This window comes from Salmo trutta, chromosome 10 (genome assembly GCF_901001165.1).
Source record: "Salmo trutta chromosome 10, fSalTru1.1, whole genome shotgun sequence".
Lineage (NCBI taxonomy): Eukaryota > Metazoa > Chordata > Actinopteri > Salmoniformes > Salmonidae > Salmo > Salmo trutta.
The window spans coordinates 3264300-3272268 of record NC_042966.1 but is presented as its reverse complement, the minus strand read 5'-3'; the positions used below and the strand labels follow the sequence as shown (position 1 = coordinate 3272268).

Genomic DNA, 7969 nt, shown 5'->3' with positions numbered 1-7969 from the left:
TATAGGCTACTGGTGATAAGACCCCCAAATGCTCCACTTTGTCCTCCAAAATAATGTTTTATAGCCTACTGTCATCAGCGAGGAACACAAATTATCACTGTTTGGCTTTTGTCATTGGAATAGACAGACCGATCCAATTGTTGTCGAGATGCTCTCTCTCTCTCTCTCTCTCTCTCTCTAATATGATTTAAATATTGAGAAACCCCAGCCCTTCAACCATGTTAAAAGCTAACACTAAAGAGAAGAAATCCTTCAGCAAGAAGCTCTTCCGAAGGGGCTCTGTGCGCTCTGTGGGGAGCTTTATGAACAGAGTTCTCAGGACTCTGTCTACTCTGTCCCATTTCGGCAACGAGGAGCATGAAGATGAAGAGAAGGACGATGCAAGTTTCATCCAGGCCACCACAGGCGGCTCTGTCCCCTCCGACGACAGTGAATGTGGCGGGTTCCTATTTGGGGACAAGGTCCCCGGAGTTGCTGGACTCAAGAATCATGGCAACACCTGTTTCATGAACGCTATCTTGCAATGTCTGAGCAACACGGAACTCTTTGCTGAATATCTTGCATTGGAACAATACCGTGGAGAGGACAGCTGTCATAGCACCAATGACAAATCGACTGAATCGAATAAACCGAATTCAGCAAACGGTGTTTGTATCCAAAGAAAGGGACACCAGCAGGAGTCTGGTGAAGTCACAGAGCAACTGTCTGGTCTCGTCCGTGCTCTGTGGACGTTCGAGTACAACCCACAACACAGTCAAGATTTCAAGGTATGTGGATACATGCGCGGCCAACTATGAATCATTTGCATTGTTTTTGGTTGTTGCCTGTTGATAGAAATGTGATTAAGAATGAACTCCGACAGTATTAGAAACTCTGCAAAGAGCGCACACTGGAAAGTCAATCAAATAGTTGGCATGCATGGGTTGTTGCAATGCAGCCACATGACTAATATGCACCTGCCAAGCATTACAATATAACCGCAAAATAGCAACTGATGTGTCAATGTTTCATGGGTACATTCTTTCATGGTCTTACTTTGTTGCAGAAAACAGTTTACTGTAGGCCCAGCCCTATTGGTTGTCTGTGGGGATTGAAAGTGCCAACACAACTACTGTAGGTCTGCTATTGATGCAGTCAAAGTGACATCATTAGAAACATAATGGCAGCTGCAAGTAGGTGTGTTAGAGCAGGTAGGCAGGGTGTTAGAGCAGGTTGGCTGGGTGTTAGAGCAGGTTGGCTGGGTGTTAGAGCAGGTAGACTAGGTGTTATAGCAGGTAGGCTGGGTGTTAGAGCAGGTAGACTAGGTGTTAGAGCAGGTAGTCTGGGTGTTAGAGCAGGTAGACTAGGTGTTAGAGAAGGTCAAGTAGATACATGTCCATCAGAGCCACAGGGCCTAGCCAACAAGATGAATGAAAGACGAAAGATCCACCCAAAATATGATTAATTGTTAATAAATAAGTGATCAATAGTTACATGTAAACCTATATCAAAGTTATGATTATGTTTGCAGATATCTATATAACTCCATTAATTAATGAAAATCATTTAAATATGTGTAATCGTGTCATGTCAATTTTTAACTAAAGCCTAATGTACCATTCTCTTGATTAATCAAATCAATTAGCAACAACCACCAAGTAGCCTAGCAGTGGCAGATATGATGAATGGATTCAGCAGCAGTAAATCTCTGATCTGAATCCCTCATCGCCTATCTGTTGGATCTCTTTTAATCAGACAGATTTACAGGGTTTAGTTGACAATGGCATAAACACTTTTGCCAATCAATCAATCAATCAATCAATCAATCAATCAATCAATCAATCAAATGTATAATATGAAGCCCATTTTACATGCCCAGCCTAAAACTCCAAAGAGCAGGAAATACAGATGCAGAAGCACAGTGGCTAGGAAAAACTCCCTAGAAGGCAGGAACCTAGGAAGGAACCTAGAGAGGAACCAGGCTCCGAGGGGTGGCCAGTCCTCTTCTGGCTGTAAGGGGTGGAGATTTAAGAGTACATGTGGTTTTCAAGACTTCAGACGTTCATAGATGCAGGGTCAAATAATAACCATGGTGGCTATAAAGGGGGCAACAGTTCAGCACCTCAGGAGTCAATGTCATTTGGCTTTTCATAGTTAGGCAATTAAAGTTTCAAAGTGAACAAACAGCAGTTCTGGAACAAGGTAGCACACCAAGGTAACACGCCCAGTCAAGTCAAGCTTCTACAGTTTTCTGACTTTCTGAAGAGCAGAGAGATTGTATTCCTGTAGAGTGTTTGATGGACATTGAAATGTGTAGCAGCATCTGAACCTACCAGCTTGTGTCCCAGCAGCTAGCCTGGTCAGCTTTCTACACCACCATGCCTGTCAAAGTCACACAACTAAAGATTTCTCTGTGAACCTCTATTTCTTTGCACCAGGGATGTTCTTTTTGTCTATTTCAGTATTATAACTACATGTCCTGCTTTACCGGTTTAAAGTAAATATTGGAGGGGAATTGAATTGAACAGGCCCATCCAGCAGCACACCGCTTATTCCTGACGATGTTTCTATTTCTGTCAGTTTTTCTCCCTTGGTTGCCAGCCAGAGAAGAAACTGTCTTATTCAATCTTGATTCACTCTGGAGTGTGGGGGCATGGTCATATCTGGGAAGGAGAGGCTCCTTCACTAGAGACATTGGACTCTTTTAAAATATGCAAGCTATTTATGAAAAGCAAGTGTGTTTATATGTTTTGTATTGATTGATTGATTGATTTACATTTTATCTCCATAAGTTTATCTCCATAACTCCATAATATTTTATCTTGTCATCATTGGTATTGACACAGTTTTGCATCGCAGGTCACTTCACAGGTCTACCTGATTAGTTAATTGCTTAAGCCATAGTATAAAACAGGTGTTCAGAATGTTTGAGAGCCATGTCATGTGAGAGGTTGTTTTTAGCACCTTTGAACTGCCAATGGGTATTTTCATCAAAGATGGTGTTTTATATTGACAAGACCCTTTACTCAGTACTTGGTTGAAGCACCTTTGGCAGCGATAACGGCCTCGAGTCTTCTTGGGTATTACCCTACAAGCTTGTGTAGCAGTGTGATGTTGATCCCCTAGATTATGCACCACATTGCACACAAGGATCAGTTCAAATAGGCCAGGTCAAGAGGGGATGTTAATAATTTTATAATAATAATAATTCAGTGTTTTTTAATATTTAATTACAGCTGTGTAGCAAATGTTATTTTGTGTGTACAAACACTTTTTCATATCTATATTGTAAATACACTTGATTGTACAAGTTTTGTATATTTTGGTTTGGTCCATCGTGGGTTATCTGTATTTCTGTACCCTCCTGTTGTTCTCTCTTGTCTGACCTTCAGCTAGCGAGGTGCCTGAGAGCTGTGACTGCACCAAGGGCTAACATATTGTGCGTTGTCTCTTCGTGTGCAGGACAAATAAAAATCCAACAAGCAGACCTCCAGTTGTGCCAGTGTCCTCATTAAATTACACAATACAGAACGAACCACGCTACACTTGGAACATCTGTAATTGAGGAGTTTCTACCATTATTCTCTGCAGATCTTCTCAAGCTCTGTCAGGTTGGATGGTTAGCGTCGCTGCACAGATATTTTCAGGTCTCTCCAGAGATGTTTGATCGGGTTCAAGTCCGAGCTCTGTCTGGGCCACTCAAGGACATTCAGAGACTTGTCCCAAAGCCACTCCTGCGTCGTCTGGGCTGTGTGCTTAGGGTTGTTGTTCTGTTGGAAGGTGAACCTTTGTCCCAGTCTGAGGTCCTGAGCGCTCTGGAGCAGGTTTTCATTAGAGATCTCTCTGTACTTTGCTCTGTTCATCTTTCCGCCGATCCTAGTCTCTCGGTCTAGTCTCTCGGTCCCTGCCACTGAAAAACTTCGCCACAGCATGATGCTGCTACCACTGTGCTTCAACTTGGGATGGTGTCAGGTTTTTTGCTCCGTTTGTCTGGGCGGCCAGCTCTAGGAAGAGTCTTGGTGGTTCCAAACTTCTTCCATTTAAGAATGATTGAGGCCACTGTTCTTCCCAGATCTGTGTCTCGACACAGATCTGTGTCTCGACACAATGCTGTCTCGGAGCTCTACGGACAATTCCATCGACCTCATGGCTTGGTTTTTGTTCTGACATGCACTGTCAACTGTCAAATACTTACGTAAATAAAGTATTTCTGTTTTTATTTTGAATACATTTGCAAATATTTCTAAACCTGTTTTCGCTTTGTCATTATGGGGAATTGTGTGCAGATTGAGGATAAAAATAATTTGATCAATTTTAGAATAAGGCTGTAAAACGTAACAAAATCTGGAACTAGTCAAGGGTTCTGAATACTTTTTTAATGCACTGTAGTGTATTTGGTTTTGCATGGGTTGCGTTTCAATCCACCACATCTGCCGATATCGGCCTTCTGCATCTGGGGTGAAAAGTGGCAGAGCTACAGCGGTGTTTGTCAGACAATGAGACATCACAAAAATCGTTCTCACAAAAATAGCTTTAGCATCCGAAAGGTTTGGCCTACAAACTACTATGGAAAGGTGAGTCTCTCACAACCATATACATGTTGGTTGTTTTGCTCTAGGACACCCACAAGCCTTGCCTGAAGTAGCCCGTATAACGTGTATGCTGGGAGTCGGGAAGCAAGTACAGGGAGTGCAAATGTAATAATAACTAGAACATAGTACAACACACGAAAAGCATACAGACATGAAACAGAAACCGAGTCAATAATGTCTGAGGAAAGAACCAAGGGGAGTGACAGATTTCAGGAGGTAATCAAGAAGGTGATGGAGTCCAGGTGTGTCATGAGGCGCTGGTGCGCGTAGCGAGGGTGGCATGTGTGCGTAATGAGGCAACTGGCGATGTCGAGCATCGGAGAGGGGGAACGGGAGTAAACGTGACAGCCGGTACCAGTTAAAACAATTTATTGAGGTGTATATATAGAAGTAGTTTAGTGCCTAAAAAATGGGTTAAATATGGGTAAAAAACGTTTTTTCCTGATCTTATATCTCTTAAATATTGGACAGACACTTCAAAACAAAGGTTATTTTATTTTTTCATCAGTTTTACCATGTATGAATCAATCTGTTATTCAGTGCATTTCTATGGGCTAATAGCAGTAAGACCAAATTCAATGTTTCAGCAAATATATATATATATACTGCTCCAAAAAATAAAGGGAACACTTAAACAACACAATGTAACTCCAAGTCAATCACACTTCTGTGAAATCAAACTGTCCAGTTAGGAAGCAACACTGATTGACAATACATTTCACATGCTGTTGTGCAAATGGAATCGACAACAGGTGGAAATTATAGGCAATTAGCAAGACACCCCCAATAAAGGAGTGGTTCTGCAGGTGGTAACCACAGACCACTTCTCAGTTCCTATGCTTCCTGGCTGATGTTTTGGTCACTTTTGAATGCTGGCGGTGCTTTCACTCTAGTGGTAACATGAGACGGAGTCTACAACCCACACAAGTGGCTTAGGTAGTGCAGCTCATCCAGGATGACACATCAATGCGAGCTGTGGCAAGAAGGTTTGCTGTGTCTGTCAGCGTAGTGTTCAGAGCATGGAGGCGCTACCAGGAGACAGGCCAGTACATCAGGAGACGTGGAGGAGGCCGTAGGAGGGCAACAACCCAGCAGCAGGACCGCTACCTCCGCCTTTGTGCAAGGAGGAGCACTGCCAGAGCCCTGCAAAATGACCTTCAGCAGGCCACAAATGTGCATGTGTCTGCTCAAACGGTAAGAAACAGACTCCATGAGGGTGGTATGAGGGCCCGACATCCACAGGTGGGGGTTGTGCTTACAGCCCAACACCGTGCAGGATGTTTGGCATTTGCCAGAGAACACCAAGATTGGCAAATTCGCCACTGGCGCCCTGTGCTCTTCACAGATGAAAGCAGGTTCACACTGAGCACATGTGACAGACGTGACAGTCTGGAGACGCCGTGGAGAACGTTCTGCTGCCTGCAACATCCTCCAGCATGACCGGTTTGGCGGTGGGTCAGTCATGGTGTGGGGTGGCATTTCTTTGGGGGGCCGCACAGCCCTCCATGTGCTCGCCAGAGGTAGCCTGACTGCCATTAGGTACCGAGATGAGATCCTCAGACCCCTTGTGAGACCATATGCTGGTGCGGTTGGCCCTGGGTTCCTCCTAATGCAAGACAATGCTAGACCTCATGTGGCTGGAGTGTGTCAGCAGTTCCTGCAAGAGGAAGGCATTGATGCTATGGACTGGCCCGCCCGTTCCCCAGACCTGAATCCAATTGAGCACATCTGGGACATCATGTCTCGCTCCATCCACCAACACCACGTTGCACCACAGACTGTCCAGGAGTTGGCGGATGCTTTAGTCCAGGTCTGGGAGGAGATCCCTCAGGAGACCAGCCGCCACCTCATCAGGAGCATGCCCAGGCGTTGTAGGGAGGTCATACAGGCACTTGGAGGCCACACACACTACTGAGCCTCATTTTGACTTGTTTTAAGGACATTACATGAAAGTTGGATCAGCCTGTAGTGTGGTTTTCCACTTTAATTTTGAGTGTGACTCCAAATCCAGACCTCCATGGGTTGATAAATTGGATTTCCATTGATTATTTTTGTGTGATTTTGTTGTCAGCACATTCAACTATGTAAAGATAAAAGTATTTAATAAGATTATTTCGTTCATTCAGATCTAGGATGTGTTATTTTAGTGTTCCCTTTATTTTTTTGAGCAGTGTATATATTTATTCATACTTTCCGGTTACTAGTCCAACGCTCTAACCACCTGCCTTACATTGCACCACACGAGGAGCCTGCGGGGCAGGCTGACTACCTGTTACGCAAGGGCAGCAAGAAGCCAAGGTAAGTTGCTAGCTAGCATTAAACTTATCTTATAAAAAAAATCAATCTTAACAATCACTAGTTAACTACACATGGTTGATGATATTACTAGTTTATCTAGCGTGTCCTGCATTGCATATAATCGATGCGGTGCCTGTTTAATTTCTCGTTGAATCACAGCCTACTTCGACAAACGGGTGATGATTTAACAAGCGCATTCACGAACAAAGCACTGTCGTTGCACAAATGTGTACCTAACCATAAACATCAATGCCTTTCTTTAAAATCAATACACAAGTATATATTTTTAAACCTGCATATTCAGTTAATATTGCCTGCTAACATGAATTTCTTATAACTAGGGAAATTGTGCCACTTCTCTTGCGTTCCGTGCAAGCAGTCAGGGTATATGCAGCAGTTTGGGCCGCCTGGCTCATTGCGAACTGTGTGAAGTCCATTTATTCCTAACAAAGGCCGTAATTAATTTGCCAGAATTGTACATAATTATGACATAACATTGAAGGTTGTACAATGTAACAGCAATATTTAGACTTAGGGATGCCATCCGTTAGATAAAATACGGAACGGTTCCGTATTTCACTGAAAGAATAAACATTTAGTTTTTGAAATGATAGTTTCCGGATTCGACCATTTTAATGACCAAAGGCTCATATTTCTGTGTGTTATTATGTTATAATTAAGTCTATGATTTGATAGAGCAGTCTGACTGAGCGATGGTAGACACCAGCAGGCTCGTAAGCATTCATTCAAACAGCACTTTCGTGCGTTTCCAGCAGCTCTTCGCAATGCTTCAAGCATTGTGCTGTTTATGACTTCAAGCCTATCAACTCCCGAGATTAGGCTGGTGTAACCAATGTGAAATGGCTAGCTAGTTAGCGGAGTGCGCGCTTATAGCGTTTCAAATGTCACTCGCTCTGCGACTTGGAGTAGTTGTTTCCCTTGCTCTGCATGGGTAATGCTGCTTTGAGGGTGGCTGTTGTCGATGTGTTCCTGGTTTGAGCCCAGGTAGGAGCGAGGAGAGGGACGGAAGCTATACTGTTACACTGGCAATACTAAAGTGCCTATAAGAACATCCAATAGTCAAAGGTATATGAAATACA

The 7969-nt window shown here is 43.5% G+C and overlaps 1 pseudogene; it reads left to right on the top strand.

Moving 5' to 3' along the window:
* Positions 1 to 218: 218 nt before the first annotated feature.
* Positions 219 to 7969, top strand: part of LOC115200783 (ubiquitin carboxyl-terminal hydrolase 31-like) — a 49250-nt pseudogene continuing 41499 nt past the window's right edge.